General features: G+C 52.7%; 1 long non-coding RNA gene across 1 annotated transcript in view; it reads right to left on the bottom strand.

Annotated features, from left to right (window-relative positions):
* LOC139229906 (uncharacterized) overlaps positions 1 to 17,081 on the bottom strand; it is an 81,803-nt gene that overhangs the window by 38,261 nt on the left and 26,461 nt on the right. Inside the window, exon 3 of the long non-coding RNA XR_011587853.1 lies at positions 15,177 to 15,357. This is a non-coding gene — a long non-coding RNA (uncharacterized lncRNA). The remainder of the gene's footprint in view (positions 1 to 15,176; positions 15,358 to 17,081) is intronic.

Raw genomic sequence — 17,081 nt, 5'->3', positions numbered from 1 at the left:
TGCGTGCGGGCGATGGCTGGGGTAGTCGGCCCCTCGGCCATTGTCGCAGCCTCCAAGATGTCTGGGAAGGCCGTGTTCTTCCTGGGGTCGGAGCGGGCGGTGTCCCTGGCCCTTGAAAAGGGGCTCACGGTGGGCGGGACGTTCCTGCCGGTGGACCCTCTCGAGGCCACCGCGCAGAGGGTCATCGTTTCAAACGTCCCGCCCTTTGTTTCCGCTGAGCTCCTCCTCCCTCACCTACACCAACTGGGGGAGGTAAGGTCGGGGATCAACCCCATACCGCTCGGCCTCAGGGAGAACAGCCTGCGCCACGTGTTCTCCTTCCGCCGCCGGCTCTTTGTCCGGCTGGCGCGGGAGGACATGACGGAAGGGCACTTTAATGTGGTGCACGAGGGGACTGCCTACCGCGTCTTCTGGACGTCGGACGGCGTGCGGTGCCATGCCTGCAGGGAGGTGGGGCACGTTCGTAAGAACTGCCCCGCCTCCAAGGTCGCCAAACCACCGAAGGCGGCCAAGGCTGGCGCCGCCGCCACCCCTCCCCCTAGTTGCGTCCGCGTGCCGGGAGCCATGGGTGCGCGGGCATCGTCGGGGGCCTTTGTTTTCACGGCCTCCGTCGGGGGGGGAGGGAGAGCGTCCGATCGAAAAGAAGGCGCGGAAGAAGACGAGACATCTAGAAGCGGGTCCCCTCAGTGCGCCGGAAAGTTTGACCACCGCGCTCAGCCCAACCCAGTCACCGGCGAGCGCGGGGTGCCCTGAGCCCGTGCCCGAGCCCTTGACCAATACCGCAGAGGGGCTCGGGTGAGGGCAAGATAAGGAAAAGGGGGGGGCGGAGCGGGAGGCCTCGGCAGACATGGAGGTCCCCCTGCCGCCACGCACCCCCAGGAACAAAAGGAGGCACCGCCCCAATGAGGCGAAGGGGGAACAACATCCCTCCGCGGAGGAGGCGGTGCCCGCCGCGTGTCCCGCGTCCCCCACCAGCGCCCCCAAATTGCGCTGTAGGCGCGAGGAATCTGTCCCCGGGGAGGGTGAGGCAGTCGAGGCTGCCCAGCCGCTGCCTCCTGGGGAGGGCGTGGCAGATCTGCCTGTCGTGGGGGGCGTGGGGCCAGCGGAAGAATGCGTAGCCGCCGGGTCGAGCGTCCCGGGGACTGAGGCGGGCGGGCCTGAAAAGGCTGAACCTGAGCCCGCCCAGCCAATACCCAACTTCCCCCGGGATTTGCTCGACTCTGAAAATGATAATTTTATGGAATCCGTTCACGCTGGGCTGGGGGGTGGCGGCGGGGAGGGAGAAGAACAACAACCCTCGCCCCCTACTGTGGAGCTGGGGGAATTGGAATACCTGGACCATTACTTTGACCAGGTCTCTCCCTGTTCCCCGGTTCCTGGGGCGGAGGGGGAACCCCTTCCGCTGTCGCTTCCCGACCCAGCACCAATTTTAAAAGAGCCCAGTGAGGCCTCCTCTGCCGACGATCCTGGGGGTGGGATCGGGGCAGAGCCAGGGCCAAATGGAGCGGCCGGGCCGTTTGCCGTACCTCGTGCGGTCGACGGGTCGGCTGCTAGCGGCGACCTCCTGGAGGGGGACGGGGACTCGGTGGAGGACGCGGGTGAAGATCTCGAGTCCATCGCCAGTGAGGCGGTGGATCTGCTCGCGGCCGCCACTGAGACCCTCCTCATTCCCGCAGAGGAACTCCGGTACTTTTTGGTCCAGTGCCGGGGTCGCCGCGACCAAGCCCGTCTGGCCCTGGAAAGATGGTCCGAGCCGGGGCTGCTCGTCGCGTCCGTCCGCGCCGCCGCTAAAACCATGGCCGTGGGCGGGCCCTTATCAAAGACTCAGGGCCTTGAGCTGCGCCGGCTCAAAAAGTTCCTCGCTGGGCTGCGGAGGGAGCGGAGTTCAACAAAAGACTCCGCTCCCTCCCCCACAATAGGTTAAGGTAGAGGTTGCACTATGCTTTTGCCATGAAGATAACCATAGCCAGCCTCAACATCAGCGGCGGCAGAGGGGCACGCCGTAGATTTGACAATTTTTCGCTCCTGCGGGAGGGGAAATATGCGTTGTGCTTCCTGCAAGAAACCCACACCGTTCCGGGAGACGAAGTCACGTGGCTCCTGGAATGGCAAGGAGAGGTCCGCATGAGCCACCTCACCGCCATTTCTAGTGGGGTGGCCATCTTGCTGGGCCCGCATTTTCAGCCGGAGATCTTGGGGGTCGAGGAGCCCGTGCCAGGCCGCTTGCTGCACGTAACGGTTCGCCTGGGGGACGTGCCGCTCCATCTCGTGAACGTGTACGCCCCTTAGCCCAGCCCGCAGCAGACGCGCTTCTTTGAAGAGGTGTCTGCTCTTCTTGGCTCCGCGCGAGGACGGGGTCCGCGTACTGGCACTTTAACAACCGGCTGCTGGAGGACGTGCGGTTCCAGGACTCGTTCCGTCGATTCTGGTCCGACTGGAGAAGGAAGCAGGGGGGCTTCCCCTACTTGAGGCTATGGTGGGACGTGGGCAAGGCTCACGTCCGCGTCTTCTGTCAAGAGTACGTGAGGGGGTCGACCAAGAGGCGGGCGGCCAGAGTCGGGCGCCTAGAAAAAGAGGTGCTCGACCTGGAAGCCCGTCTCGGTCAAGTCGTCCAGGACCCGGCCCTGCGGGCGGTGTACGAAGCGAAGAAGGCCGCGCTGAAGGACCTGCAGCTCGTCGGGTCCCGAGGCGCGTTCGTGAGGTCGCGGATCCGTTTCCTGCGGGATCTGGACCGCGGCTCCCCCTTCTTCTACTCGCTGGAAAAAAGGCAGAGTGTCCGTAAGCAGCTCTTGACGCTGCTGGCCGACGACGGCTCTCTCGTCTCGGATCCGGAGGGCGTCAACAACAGGGTCCGTGAATATTACGGGGCTCTGTTCTCTCCGGATCCGTCCAGCGAGGAAGCGCGTTGAGTTTTGTGGGAGGACCTGCCGAAGGTCAGCCCGGAGGGCGCCGAAAATCTGGAAGCTCCGCTAAGCCTGGCGGAGCTGACCGGTGCCCTCGCCCGGCTCTCGAGGGGAAAATCCCCGGGGCTGGACGGGCTGACCGTGGAGTTCCACAGGGCGTTCTGGGACGTCCTGGGGGGCGACTACGCGCGGGTCCTGGGGGAAAGTCTGGCGACCGGGGAGATGCCCCTCTCTTGGCGCAGGGCAGTCATTGTCCTGCTGCCTAAGAAGGGCGATCTCCGCCTCCTTAAGAACTGGCGCCCGGTCTCCCTCCTCAGCACGGACTACAAAATCTTTGCCAGGGCGATGTCTGCTCGCCTTGGTGCCGTGCTGGACCACATGATCCACCCCGACCAGTCCTACACGGTCCCGGGCCGGACAATCCACGAAAAGATCCATCTGGTCCGGGACCTCATCCATTGTTCCCCGCAGGCTGGTCTGTCGGTCGCCTTCCTATCCCTCGACCAAGAGAAGGCGTTCGACAGGGTGGATCACGACTATCTGCTCGGAACTCTGCGCGCTTTCGGGTTCGGGACGCATTTCGTCGCCCAGATCCGACTTTTGTACGCCGCCGCGGAGTGTCTGATTAAGGTTAATGCGTCCTTGACGGCGCCCCTTCGCTTTAGGAGAGGGGTGCGCCAGGGATGCCCCATGTCCGGCCAGTTATATGCTGTCAGCCCGGCCCGCAGCAGACGCGCTTCTTTGAAGAGGTGTCCGCTCTTCTTGGCTCCGTTGACGTCGGCGACTGCATTGTCTTCGGGGGGGATTTTAACTGCACCCTCGAGGCGAGGGACCGCTCCGGTGCCCCACAGTGCATGACGGCGATGGAGAAGTTGAGGGACCTGGTCAGGTCCTTCAACTTGGTGGACGTCTGGCGAAATCTCCACCCCGACTCCAGCGCCTTTACTAGGGTGAGGCCTGGAGTTGGATGGTCTAGAGTCGACCGCCTTTATGTGTCTCGGGCGTACGTTTCCTGCGTCCCGGCGGCCTCCATGCGGCCGGTGCCGTGTTCGGACCACCACCTGGTGTGGGCGGAGCTCGCTTCGCTCCGCGCGAGGACGGGGTCCGCGTACTGGCACTTTAACAACCGGCTGCTGGAGGACGTGCGGTTCCAGGACTCGTTCCATCGATTCTGGTCCGACTGGAGAAGGAAGCAGGGGGGCATCCCCTCCTTGAGGCTATGGTGGGACGTGGGCAAGGCTCACGTCCGCGTCTTCTGTCAAGAGTACGCGAGGGGGTCGACCAAGAGGCGGGCGGCCAGAGTCGGGCGCCTAGAAAAAGAGGTGCTCGACCTGGAAGCCCGTCTGGGTCAAGTCGTCCAGGACCCGGCCCTGCGGACGGTGTACAAAGCGAAGAAGGCCGCGCTGAAGGACCTGCAGCTCGTCGGGTCCCGAGGCGCGTTCGTGAGGTCGCGGATCCGGTTCCTGCGGGATCTGGACCGCGGCTCCCCCTTCTTCTACTCGCTGGAAAAAAGGCAGAGTGTCCGTAAGCAGCTCTTGACGCTGCTGGCCGACGACGGCTCTCTCGTCTCGGATCCGGAGGGCGTCAACAACAGGGCCCGTGAATATTACGGGGCTCTGTTCTCTCCGGATCCGTCCAGCGAGGAAGCGCGTAGAGTTTTGTGGGAGGACCTGCCGAAGGTCAGCCCGGAGGGCGCCGAAAATCTGGAAGCTCCGCTAAGCCTGGCAGAGCTGACCGGTGCCCTCGCCCGGCTCTCGAGGGGAAAATCCCCGGGGCTGGACGGGCTGACCGTGGAGTTCCACAGGGCGTTCTGGGACGTCCTGGGGAGCGACTACGCGCGGGTCCTGGGGGAAAGTCTGGTGACCGGGGAGATGCCCCTCTCTTGGCGCAGGGCAGTCATCGTCCTGCTGCCTAAGAAGGGCGATCTCCGCCTCCTTAAGAACTGGCGCCCGGTCTCCCTCCTCAGCACGGACTACAAAATCTTCGCCAGGGCGATGTCTGCTCGCCTTGGTGCCGTGCTGGACCACATGATCCACCCCGACCAGTCCTACACGGTCCCGAGCCGGACAATCCACAATAACATCCATCTGGTCCGGGAACTCATCCATTGTTCCCAGGAGGCTGGTCTGTCGGTCGCCTTCCTATCCCTCGACCAAGAGAAGGCGTTCGACAGGGTGGATCACGACTATTTGCTCGGAACTCTGCGTGCTTTCGGGTTCGGGACGCATTTCGTCGCCCGGATCCGACTTTTGTAGGCCGCCGCGGAATGTCTGATTAAGGTTAACGGGTCCTTGACGGCGCCCCTTCGCTTTAGGAGAGGGGTACGCCAGGGATGCCCCATATCCGGCCAGTTATACGCCGTTTGCGTGGAGCCTTTCCTGCGCCTCTTGCGGACGAGGTTGACGGGACTGGCTCTGCAAGGGCCGGGCGTGGAGGTCGTCCTCTCGGCTTACGCCGATGACGTGCTCCTCGCGGTAGAGGATCCCGCTGACCTGCGGAGGATGCGTGAGTGCCAGGAGATTTACTCGGCCGCGTCCTCCGCCAAGATCAACTGGGAAAAATGTTCCGGACTCCTGGTGGGTCAGTGGTGGGTGGACTCCCTGCCGGAGGAGCTCAGGCCTTTTGCCTGGAGCACGACCCATCTCCTCTATCTGGGAGTCTACCTTAGCCCCGACGAGGGAGCCTGGCCGGCGAACTGGCAGGAGCTGGAGGCCAAGGTCGCCGCTCGCCTAGGGCGCTGGACAGGACTGCTCCGAGTGCTGTCCTACAGGGGTCGAGCGCTAGTCATAAACCAGCTGGTGGCCGCAATGTTGTGGTACCGGCTGGTCACTTTGACCCCTCCCCCTGCGTTTGTCGCCAAGATACAGAAGAAGCTGGTGGACTTCTTCTGGAACAACAGGAAGCCGCGGTCTTGAGTCTCCCGCTTGAGGAGGGCGGTCAGTCGTTGGTGTGCGTCAGCGCCCAGCTCGCGACTTTCCGTCTTCAGACCCTGCAGAGATACCTTTACGTCGAGCCCCCTCCTAGGTGGTGCGCTCTGGCGAGGTATTTCTTCTGCCAGCAGCGCGACCTCAATTATGACACGCAGCTCCTGTTTGTGAACTTGGTGGGTGCCAGGACCGCCCTCCGGGAGCTGCCTGTCTTTTACAGGGAACTCATCAGGGTCTGGAACAAAATCTCCACCAAGCGCAGCTCTCCGCCGGCTGGAGTGGCGGCCGTCTTGCAGGAACCGCTGCTCGGGAATCCGTACCTCCACGGCCGAGGCTTTATGTGGCGGTCGGAAGAGAGGGCTGTGGCTGGTGAGGTGACCAGGGTCAGGGACCTGCTCGATGGCGGAGGAGCAGGCTGGATGGCGCCAGACACGCTGGCGCGGCGGCTAAATTCTGCCAACGTCCGCCACGCGGCCGATGCCATCGAGTCGCTAAAAACAGCTCTGGGCCCTGACTCCGTTAGGTGCATCGAGGAGGCTCAAGCACGTGGGGAGATCCCGTCCGAACTGACCCCCGTCCGGACGGAATTCCTCATCGGCGCCAAACCCTGGAACCTCCCTCCGGGGCCGGCGCCTCACAACTTGAGCCGCCTCGGGGAAATCCCCTCCGTGCCTTTCAGTTCCGCGCGGAGGAGTTTCCTGTACGGGCTGCTCCTGCACACTCTCAACTTTGCCATCCTCGCCGGCCGTCCGGACACGCCATGGTGTACCATCTTGCCGTCCGGAGGAGGCGGGGGTCCCCGATGGAGGGCACTCTACGCAGGGGTCCTCCCACTATTCATCGGGGACTTGGCCTGGAGGGTGGTGCACGGAGCAGTGCCGTGCAACAAATTTTTAAGCCGGTTCACGGACTCCCAGGCCGCCTGCGATTTCTGCGGTCTGGAGGAGTCCGTGTTCCATGTTTTTATTGAGTGCACGAGGTTGCAGCCCCTGTTCCATTATTTGAAGGGGCTGCTCCTGAAATTCTGGCTGCACTTCAGTCCCACTCTCCTGATCTTTGGGCACCCTGTGCGGAGAGGAGCGGGTAGGTCCGAAGGCCTCCTCGTAGGACTGCTCCTGGGCACGGCCAAGGGTGCCATCAGCCGGTCCAGGCAGCGGGCGGTCGAGGGGGTCGTTCCACCTGACTGCCTGCCTCTCTTCCGCTCTTACATCCGGTCCAGGGTGTCCTTGGAGATGGAGCACGCGGTGTCCACCGGTACGCTCGCGGCCTTCCACGAGAGGTGGGCACCGGAGGGCTACTGGAGTGCATCATCACGCCCGGCAACCAAATTTTAATTTGATTTTACGTTTTAAAGTTTATTTTGTTTTAATTGCCGGTGCTTTTAGTGTCCCCTTCCCTTTTATAGGGGGCACTGGGGAAAATTGTGATTTTAGTGCCAAAAAAAAAGAAAAACACAAAAAAAAACAAATAAAAGGGGGGAAAAAAAAAAAAAGGGCCTTTTAAATGTCTGGAGTGTCACCCAGGTCGGGTGGCACCGTTTAATGTTTATGTTTATTTTCAGGTAAACTCAAAAGAGTTTCATGCACAAGGACCCCCAGGTCCCTCTGCACCGCAGCATGTTGTAATTTCTCCCCATTCAAATAATATTCCCTTTTACTGTTTTTTTTTCGCAAGGTGGATGACCTCACACTTCCGACATTGTATTCCATCTGCCAAACCTTAGCCCATTCGCTTCACCTATCTAAATCTTTTTGCAGCCTCTGTGTCCTCCGCACAACCCGCTTTCCCACTAATCTTTGTGTCATCTGCAAATTTTGTTACACAACACTCTGTCCCCTCTTCCAGATCATCTATGTATATTGTAAACAGCCATGTCAAAAGCCATTTGAAAGTACAAATACACCACATCCACTGTTTCCCCCTTGTCCACTCTACTTGTAACATCCTCAAAAAATTCCAGAAGATTTGATAAGCATGATTTCCCTTTCATAAATCCGTGCTGACTTGGAACGATCCTGTCACTGCTTTACAAATGTGCTGCTATTGCATCTTTAATAATTGATTCCAACATTTTCCCCAATACTCATGTTAGGCTAACTGGTCTATAATTACCCATTTTCTCTCTCCCTCCTTTTTTAAAAAGTGGTGTTACATTCGCTACCCTCCAGTCCATAGGAACTGATCCAGATTCGATCGACTTTTGGAAAATGATCACTAATGCATACACTATTTCTCGGGCCACTTCCTTAAATACTCTGGAAGCAGACTATCAGGCCCCGGGGATTTATTGGCCTTCAATCCCATCAAATTCCCTAACATAATTTCCCTCCTAATAAGGATTTCCTTCAGTTCCTCCTTCTCACTCGACCCCAGTCCCCTGGTATTTCCGGAAGGTTATTTGTGTCTTCCTTATTGAAGACAGAACCCAAATATTTGTTCAACTGGTCTGCCATTTCTTTGTTCCCCATTATAAATTCACCTGATTCTGACTGCAAAGGACCTACGTTGGTCTTCACTAAACTTTTTCTCTTCACCTATATATATATATAGAAGCTTTTGCAGTCAGTTTTTATATTTGGGGCAAACTTCCTCTCATACTCTATTTTCCCCCTCTAATTAAACGCTTTGTCCTCCTCTGCTGAATTTTAAATTTCTCCCAGTCCTCAGGTTTGCTGCTTTTTCTGGCCAATTTATATGCCTCTGCCTTGGATTTAACTCTATCCTTAATATCCCTTCTTAGCCATGGTTTAATTTTACTCCAGACAGTGATGTACAATTGTTGAAGTTCAACCATGTGATCTTTACATGTTTGCCATTGCCTATCCACCGTCAACCCTTTAAGTATCATTTGCTAGTCTATTCTAGCCAATTCACATCTCATACCTTCGAAGTTACCTTTCCTTAACTTTATGACGCTAGTATCTGCATTAACTGTTTCACTCTCCGTCTTAATAAAGAATTCTAACATATTATGGTCATTCTTCCCCAATGGGCCTCGCGCAACAAGATTGCTAATTAATCCTTTCTCATTACACATTACCCAGCCCAGAATGGCCAGCCCTCTAGTTGGTTACTCGTAGAAAACCATCCCTAAAACACTCTAGGAAATCCTCCTCCACCATTTTGCTATCAGTTTGGTTCGCCCAATCTATATGTAGATTAAAGTCACCCATGATAACTGCTGTACCTTTATTGCACGCATCCCTAATTTCTTGATTGATGCTGTCCCCAACCTCACTACTACTGTTTGGTGGTCGGTACACAACTCCCACTCGCACCTTCTGCCCTTTGGTATTCCGCAGCTCCACCCATACAAATTCCACATCATCCAAGCTAATATCCTTCCTTACTATTGCTTTAATTTCCTCTTTAACCAACAACGCTACTCCACCTCCTTTTCCTTTCTCTCTATCCTTCCTGAATGTTGAATACCCCTGGATGTTGAGTTCCCAGCCTTTGTCATCATGGAGCCATGTCTCAGTGATGCCAATTGTATAGTATTCATTAGTTGCTGCCTGTGCAGTTAATTTGCCCACCTTATTATGAATACTCTTGCATTGAAGCACAGAGCCTTCAGGCTTATCTTTTGAAACATACTTTGCCCTTATAATCTTGCTGTAATGTGGCCCTTTTTGATTTTTGCCTAGGGTTTCTCTGCCCTCCACTTTTACTTTTCTGCTTTCTATCTTTTGCTTCTGCCTCCATTCTACTTCCCTCTGTCTCCCTGCATATGTTCCCATCCCCCTGCCATAATAACTTAAACCCTCCCCAACAACACTAGCAAACACTCCCCCAGGACCATCTGGTTTGTACTGGTCCCACCTCACCCAGGACCAGTTGCAATGTCCCAGGAATTTGAGTCCCTCCCTTCTGCACCACTCCTCATACCACATATACATCTGAGCTATCCCGTGATTCCTACTCTTATGAGCATGTGTCACTGGTAGCAATCCTGAGATTACCAACTTTGAAGTCCTATTTTTTAATTTAACTCCCTAAATTCAGCTTTTAGCACCTCATCACGTTTTCAGCCTATGTCGTTGGTACCTAAATGCACCACGACAACTGGCTGTTCACCCCCTCCTTCAACATGTCCAGCAACAGCTCTGAGACATCCTTGACCCTTGCACCAGGCAGGAAACATACCATCCTGGAGACTCAATTGCGGCCGCAGAAACGTCTATCTATTCCCTTTACAATAGAATCCCTTAACACTATAGGTCTCCCACTCTTTCTCCTGCCCTCTTGTGCAGCAGAGCCACCCACAATGCCATGGACTTGGCTGCTCCTCCCCTCCCCTGGTGAGTCATCCCCCCGCAACAGTACCCAAAGAAGTGTATCTGTTTTGGAGGGGGATGACTGCAGGGAACCTCTGCAATACCTTACTTCCACTGCTCTTCCTGTTGGCCACCCATTCACTATCTGTCTGTATAAACTTTACCTGCGGTATGACCAACTCACTAAACACGATTCACGGCATCGTCAGCTTCACAGATGCTCCAGAATGAAACCACCCACAGCTCCAGTGCCATGATGTGGTCTGTCAGGAGCTGCAGCAGGATACACTTCATGCACATGTAGTTGTCAGGGACACTTCCCACATAGCACAGAAGGAGCAGGACACGTATCTGAGCTCTCCTGCCATGACTTGACTTAACACCTAGATTATTTTAATTTGGCAACAACAATGATAAAGGTTCCCTACTGATAAAGGAAAAAAAAAGAAAAAAGAAAAACTTCTCACCAATCACCAGCAAATCACTTACCCCCTTGGTTGTGAAGTGACCATTTGATTTATTTCTACATTTTTGTTTACCTTCTACCCCTGCTGCAGCTGCACCAGCTGGCCTCCGACTCACCGGACGCCCGCCTCCCTTGGGTCTTTTATCGGCCTGCGACTCCCCAAACTCCAGCTCCACGAACTCCCGCCTCTCGTGGGTCTTTTATATGCCTCCGACTACCCCACTCCCACTCCCACTGCCACTCCACGAACTCCTGCCTCTCGACTCTTACTGGCCTTTTATCGGCCTCCGACACCCCAAACTCCAGCTCCACGAACTCCCGCCTCTCGACTCTCACTGGCCTTTTATAGGCCTCCGACTCCCCAAACTCCCACTCCACAAACTCCCGCCTCTCGACTCTCGCGGGCCTTTTATAGTCCTCCTCGAATCCCCGTACTCCTGCTCCACGAAGTCCCGCCTCTCGATTCTCGCGGGCCTTTTATAGGCCTCCTCGACTCCCTGGAAACCCGTCCACAAACTCCTGCCTCTCGACTCTCGCGGGCCTTTTATATGTATGCGAATGAGGATTGTACTCTATATGTCAGTTTCTGATCCTAGAGTATGGGTTTTATCCTGCACCTGTCAATTTCTGTAGGTTTCATTCTGTATCTTTTCATTTTTGGTGTGTGAGTGTTTGTTTTGCACTATATTTGTCCATCTCTGTTATGTGAATGTGCCATACCCGTCATTCTCCAGTATGTTAGTATTATTTTACTCTGTACCACCAATTCCTGATAGAGTATTCGTTTTACTTTCTGTCAATTTTTGATATGGAGGTGAGTGTTTGTGCTGAATCTATCAGTCTCTGATATGTGAGTTTGAGTTTTACTCTGTATCTCTCTGTCACTGGTATGTGAGTGTGGGCCTTTCTCTGTATCTCTCCTTTTCTGTTATGGGAGTCTGGATTTTGTTCTGTACCTGTTAAGTTCTGATATGTGAGTGTGCGCCTTACTTTATAATTGCCAGTTTCTGCTTGATTAAAAGTGGGCTTTCCTTTGTATCTGTCAGTTTCTGATATGGAAGAGGGGTCTTTACCCTGTACCTGTCAATTATTGGTAAGTGAGTATGGGCTTTTCACTGTATGTCACGTCATGTAATGGGAACAGGATTTTAATATATCAGTCTCTGATGTATGAGTGTGGGTTTTATACTGTATCTCTAAGTCTCTGATATGTGAGTGTGCATATTATTCTGTACCTGCCAGGTTTTGGCATATGTGAGGGGGTTTAAGCTGTGCCTCTAAGTTTCTGGTATGTTAGTCTGCCTTTAATTTGTATGTATTTGTCTACGTGGTTGTAAGCTTTATACTGTAACTGTAAGTTTATGTTATGTGTGTGAAGGATTTACTCTGTACCTGTCAGTTTCTGGTATGTGAGTGTGGGGTATAATCTGTACCTGTCAGTGTCTGGTATGTGAGTGTGGGTTTAATCTGTATCTGTCAGTCTCTGGTATGTGAGTGTGGGGTATAATCTGCACTAGTCCATTTCTGGTATGTGAATGTGGGGTTTAATCTGTACCGGTCCGACTCTGGTATGTGAGCGGGGATACAATCTGTACCTGTCAGTGTCCAGTATGTGTATTGAGGTTTAATCTGTGCATCTCAGTTTCTGCAATGTTAATCTGGGATTAAGCTGTACCTATTTGTTCCTGCTACTTGATTATATGTTTTAGACTGTACCTATCAGTTCCTGCTATGTGAGTGTGGATTTTACTCTGTATCTGGCAGTCTCTGGTATGAGAACGTGAGAATGAATTTAAGTTTTTACCTGTATATCTCTGATATGTGAGTGAAGATTTTGCCTTCTACATGTCATTTTTCTGATGTGCGCATGTGGGTTTTACTCTGCCTCTCTCAGTTTCTGCGATGCAAGTAACAATTTTACTTACTGCCTTTCAGTTTTCCGATGTGTGCACATGGGATTTACACTTTACCTGTCACTCTCTGGTATGCAAATGTGAATTTTATTCTGTTACTGTCACTTTCATATATGTGGGTGTGTGTTGCATGCTGTATCTGTCAGTCTATGGTACGGGAATGTGGGTTTTAATCTGCACCTGTCATCTTCTGGTATGTTCAGGAGGTTAAATACAGAATCCGTCAGATTCTGAAACATGAATATGGCTTCTACTCTGCACCCGTCAGCTTCTGATATGCGAATGTGGTTGATGCTACCCGTTTTTCATTTTTTCTGATAGATAATTGTGTGTTTTATTCTCTAGCTGCCAGATTCTGCCAAGTGAGTGTGGGTGTTTAATATATCTGACAGAGTGATCTGTTTCAATGGTGAAACAGCATCTGATTCGACTGCTCTATGTGGCTGTAAGATTCACAATGTAAGTCTGCCACTTCAGATCACTGTGAGACTGACAATTTTTGCAGCCTGTGACAATAGGTTTGAGGCCAGTTCTGTGTTTCTGTGCTCTGCGAGTGATAATCGACTTAGTGTGTGAGAGAACGAGCTGCCTGCACTGTTCCTTTTGTTCTGGTGGAGGAGGAAAGCTCACATTTGTTCAGGCCGGTTAAAGATTTTTGCCCTGAGAATAATAATGAGAATAATATTAGTTCTAAGATATGGAGGTGAACATGATGTTGCTGAGGGAGCGACAATGTATATCTAGAACATTTTGAGGATGTAACTAGTAGAGTGGAAAAGGGAGAGTCAGTGGATGTGGTGCATTTGGACTTTCAAAAGGCTTTTGACAAGGTCCAATACAATAGATTATTGTGCAAAATAAAAGCACATGGTATTGGCAGTAATGTATTTACATGGATAGAGAACTGGTTGGCAGACAGGAAGCAAAGAGTAGGAATAAACGGGTCCTTTTCAGAATGGCAGGCAGTGACTAGTAGTGCACCACAAGGTTCAGTGCTGGGAACCCAGCTATTTACAATATACGTTCATGATTTAGACGAAGGAATTGAATGTAATATCTCCAAGTTTGCAGATGACACTAAACTGGGTGGCAGTGTGAGCTGTGAGGACGAAGCTATTAAGTTATAGGGTGACTTGGGCAGTTTAGGTGAGTGGGCAAATGCATGGCAGATGCAGTATAACGTAGATAAATGTGAGGTTATCCACTTTGGCGCCAAAAACAGGAAGGCAGAATATTATCTGAATGGTGACAGATTAGGAAAAGGGGAGGTGCAACGAGACCTGGGTGTCATGATACATCAGTCATTGAAAGTTGGCATGCAGGTTCAGCAGGCGATGAAGAAGGAAAATAGCATGTCGGCCTTCATAGCGAGAGGAATTGAGTATAGGAGCAGGGAGGTCTTACTGCAGTTGTACAAGTCCCTGTTGAGGCAACACCTGGAATATTGTGTACTGTTTTGGTCTCCTAATCTGAGGAAGGACATTTTTTCTGTTGAGGGAGTGTAGCGAAGGTAACCAGACTGATTCCCGGGATGGCAGGACTGACATATGAAGAAAGACGAGATTGACTAGGCTTATATTCACTGGAATTTAGAAGAATGAGAGAGGATCTCGTAGAAACATATAACATTGTGACGGGACTGGACAGGTTAGATGCAGCAAGAATGTTCCCGATTTTGGCGAAGTCCAGAACCAAGGGTCACAGTCTAAGGATAAGGGGTAAGCCATTTATGGCAGAGATGAATACAAACGTATTCACTCAGAGAATTGAGAACCTGTGGAATTCTCTACCACAGAAAGTTGTTGAGGCAGTTCGTTTGATATATTTCAAAGGGAGTTACATGTGGCCCTTACCGCTATAGGATCAAGGGGTATAGTGAGAAAGTAGGAATGGGGTACTGAAGTTGCATGATAGGCCATGATCATATTGAATGGTGGTGCAGTCTTGAAGGTCCGAATGGCCTACTCCTGCACCTATTTTCTATGTTTCTATGTTTCGATCAGCAGCAACACGGTTCTGGAGAACTCAGCTCACCGAAACAATATAACTGGTCTTTAAAATATGTTCTCCTACACTCCTCTCCTGGTGCCTGCAATAGATGCACTTTGCGAACCTCCCCACATCCTCACTGTCAGGCTGTGTTTCCACTGCTCACTGTCCAAGAACAACAGACACGTTGAGATTGGAACTGACTCAGGAACATTCACTACTGATTTGGGGAAAGAATGCAGCAATGATTTGAAAGAGCGAGGTGATTTACTTTCTCTGTTACCTTACACGATCCACACACAGCCCGAGAATGGCCTCTCCCTTCCCCCACTCCCAACAAGTTCCGGAGCTAGTTCCTCCTTCACTCTGCCTCTTACACACAGCCCCCGACGGAATTAAACCAGGAACGTTCACTACTGGTTTGGAGAGAGAAAGCAGCAATGATTGTAAATAGCAGATTCTGCCCATTCTGTCTCCCTTACCCTGGACACACGCTGTCCACACACAGCCCGAGAATGGCCTCTCCCTTCCCCCGCTCACGTCACGCACTGAGACTGGTTCTTGGTCCACTCTGCCCCTTACACACAGCCTCCGGCTACCCCTGAACTCCCTCCGGACTCAATGCCGATCTCTGAGCCCATCTGCGAACACGCTCCCAAAGCACTGCGCTGCTGTAAGGAGGTTGCTGCTCGCTGCCTTACCCCGGTTCCGCGGTGTCTCCATTCCCGGCTGTTTTAAACCATCTTCTTCCGCTCACTGAGTGAATAGCGATCACAGGCACGGCTGGGCGAGGGGAGGACGCATGAGCTCGTCTGCTCACTGGAAATCGACACCGGGGGCGGGGCTTACCCGCGCATGCGCAGCTCTCTGCACTAGTTCAGCCTGTAAAAATCAAAGTGCACTTTTCCCAATTTACTTTTATCAGAATCTGAGCAAAGGAACTGGGCCTGGGGGGAAAGGACAGAGAATTATTAAAGCTGGGAGCCTTGTCCCTTGGAGATGCTCAATTTGGGATCATTCTGTGCAGGGTGTTTCTCTCCATGAGCCCGTCTTCACAAAGCAATCCTGCAGCAACATCGGAGGAACAAGGGAGTGCGAGGGTTTGCTGGGACCATGCAGGAGTTAATATCTGACAGAAACAGTCCGAGATCAGTTTAATTAGAGTAAAACACTCGTTCACTGAGAGTAATACCGAGCGGCCCGGAGCTGCAGGATTGCAGAGATTACAACAGGCAAGCGAGGGTTAAATGTGGGCCATTGTTTCTCTCACTCTCTGACACTGTCCCACAGTGTGGGATTAATAATGTGTCTGTCTCTGGTACAATATCAGTGAGAGAGGAGACTGCACCTTCTGTCTCTCCAATGGGAACTTTCAGGATAAAACGGGACTTCACAGGTCAGTCTGGAACTGATACTGTGCATGTCTTTCTGTGTCTCACCGCCCTACCTCACACTCTCCTGTCTCTCGCTCTGCCCTCTCCCCTCTCTCTGCCTCTCTGTTGCTATCCGCTCTTGTACTGGTTGAGAATGTGGGATACTATTATTTAGCGTGATGTGGAAACACTGTTGGAGGTGTAAGACTGATAATGTCTCTGTTTCTCTCCCTCGTGCAATACATGAAGGTGTGGCACTGTTATTGAGCTTAATATGGTGACACTGATACAAAGTGCAAGACTGATACTGTGTCTGTCTCTCTGTCTTTTCCACTGGTGCTATACATGAATGTGTGATACTATTATTGAGCATAATATGGAGACACAGTTCGGGAGTTTAAGACTGATACTGTGTCTGTCTCTCTGTCACTCTCTCTGATAGCCATCTCTCGGTGTTGAGTATGGGATGTCACCATCATAGGCAGTCACTCGGAATCGAGGAAGACTTGCTTCCACTCTAAAAGTGAGTCCTTAGGTGGCTGAACAGTCCAATACGAGAACCACAATCCCTGTCACAGGTGAGACATATAGTCGTTGAGGGTAAGGGTGGGTGGGATTGGTTTGCCGCGCCGCACGCCCTTTCCGCAGCCTATGCTTGATTTCTGCATGCTCACAGCGATGAGACTCGAGGTGCTCAGCGCCCTCCCGGATGCACTTTCTCCACTTAGGGTGGTCTTTGGCCAGGGACTTCAGGTGTCATTGGAGAGGTTGAACTTTATCAAGGAGGCTTTGAAGGTGTCCTTGTAACATTTCCTCTGCCCAACTTTGGCTCGCTTTCTGTGAAGGAGTTCTGAGTAGAGTGCTTGCTTTGGAAGCCTCGTGTCTGGCATGGGAACAATGTATCCTGTCAGGGAAGTGGAGCTGGTCAAGTGTGGTCAGTGCTTCAATGCTGGGAAAGTTGGCCTGGTCGAGGACATGAATATTTCTATCCTCCCAGGGGATTTGTAGGATCTTGTAGTTTGGGATGGAGAGGACACTAGTTACTCAAATGTCACTCATTTTTGGAGGAGAGAGAGACAGGGGTGGTAAGCACATCATTTGTATTTTCATGTTAGTCAAACATATTTCTGCACTGGAACAATATAACAATTTAAAGCAGAGATGGGTTATGCCAGCCACAGCTGTGATTGGCTCCTGCCCCTGACTCTGGGAACAGACACTGTGAGGAGCGCC

Source organism: Pristiophorus japonicus, chromosome 19, assembly GCF_044704955.1.
Source record: "Pristiophorus japonicus isolate sPriJap1 chromosome 19, sPriJap1.hap1, whole genome shotgun sequence".
Classification (NCBI taxonomy): domain Eukaryota; kingdom Metazoa; phylum Chordata; class Chondrichthyes; family Pristiophoridae; genus Pristiophorus; species Pristiophorus japonicus.
Note: the sequence above shows the minus strand (reverse complement) of the source record. Positions and strands in the feature narration are given on the sequence as shown.